Source organism: Talpa occidentalis, unplaced genomic scaffold, assembly GCF_014898055.3.
Source record: "Talpa occidentalis isolate TD23 unplaced genomic scaffold, MPIMG_talOcc4v2.1 talOcc4.13, whole genome shotgun sequence".
Lineage (NCBI taxonomy): Eukaryota > Metazoa > Chordata > Mammalia > Eulipotyphla > Talpidae > Talpa > Talpa occidentalis.
Window position 1 is genome coordinate 99,904,459 of NW_023601322.1, and position 1,875 is coordinate 99,906,333.

Sequence of the window (1,875 nt, forward strand, 5' to 3'; positions counted from 1 at the left end):
ATCCAGTGTGTCAGCAAGGGTTGATGTGTAGCTTCTTTTGGTCTTTAGTCCTGACAGGATCAAGTTACAACACTTTCCCAAAGTTACTTAGATCAGCTTCTTTTCTCCCTCACCCACGTCCCCGAGGCTGCCCTGTACACTTGTGAGACAGGCAGACCCGTTCTCCAGTCTGTGGTTCCACCCTGAGGTCCCCAACAACCGCATTAACTTCTTTTGTGTACAAGTTTGTCACGTTGTGCACAGTTCTCAGGCTTTTAGTAGATGTGTGAGGGACCCTGCATGACAGCCCCATCCTAAGATTCCCTCCTGGGACTCTCCTCCCAGTCCTGGGGCTTGCTGTGCTATGGTGAGTCCTGCACATGTGACTGAAGACTGTGGTGAGAAGAGGGTGGCGGTAGCAGGAAAGGCTCTGTCTCCGAGCCTGCCCACATGCACACCCCAAACCTCTACTTGAGGAAATTCCAGAACAGAGCAGAGCACCCAGGATATACCCATTTGCTCTCAGAGTGGTGATCAAACCACACGTCAGCCTCTGGACAGCTCTGTGAGCACGCAGGAGAGGGCGAGAGCGGAAAAGGGACCATGGTGTCCACGGTTTTCCTGTGAAAACAGCTGCATCCCCACATCCACGCATTGGTTGATGGGCACTGCTGGGCTGGCTGGATGGGGGTGGGATGCCCGGAAGCATAACTGAAGGTCCAGAGGTAGCTAGACTTTGAGGCAGTGGAAGCTTATCATGATGACGGCACCCTAGTCTTTCTTTAAACAGCCAAGACGTGTCAAAACCGCCCTCTGCACCTTTGCTCTTTGTCTGTGACAACAACAGCCTTCGAGCATTTTAACAAACGTCTGTTCTCAAAATTTGGTAACATGGTAGGTGTTGGTGAGCAGGGAGGGTATTTAATCTATCATCTACACAGCCCTTGTCAGGGTGAAGGGGCACTATTAATTAATGAGGCTGAGGCAGAAGGTATCAAGGTATCTGGCTCCAGGGGAGCCAGAACATAGGATCATCTTGGCTTTGAAACATCTGTTCTGAGATATGGCTGGAGTCTAAACTTGCTGTCAAATTTGATAGTGCTGTCGCATATGTTTCCCGTATAATACTCAGCAGAGCACACATCTTTGATAGAGAGCAACAGATAAGCAGTGATGAGAGGTGAATACTGAAATTTTGGTTGACTCACTCAGTAACCAAGTCACTTCTGAACCTCAGTTTTGACATTAAGTCTAGTTTACGCACAGCAGAATTGAAAAGCATTAGTCCTGAAGTGTACGTGAATGCTCTTGCGATGTCCTCCTGACTCTGTGGCTTTCACTGCAACCATTCCTGACAAGTGAAACAGGAACACACTTTTCTTTATGAAAAGCAACTGAAATTTGACCTATAACTTAGTATTATTGCTGTTATTATTTTGGTCACTTGCAGATGTGTTCTATTGAACATGACTAATGTTGACAGTCTTGTATTATGAAGAAAAATGGTTGGTTCTCTTTATAAAGATTTATTTGGTCGCAGAGAGGATTAATTAAAGAAGATTAGCTTTCATTTCCTCTATTTTTCTGCTACTGGCTGAAGACCAATGTAATTGCCTTCAACAGAAACAACAGAATAGGGCCTCCCCTGGTGTCGCAGCAGTTGAGCACTGGGCTGCGAAGCTGCCCGCAGCCTCTGCAGTGCCGGTTTGATCCCCGGCTGCCAGCGGGCGAGGGTCCCACATGGCGCGCAGACCTCTCCTGCCCTGCCCACTGCTCCCCTCAGCAGTGTATTTCATCAGTCTGCCTGTTCTGTTCCCTGCTCTGGCTCTGGTGAATTCTCTCACCCTCCAGTGCTTCTGACTGTACCCAGTGCTTGTATAAATAAATCTTAAAACA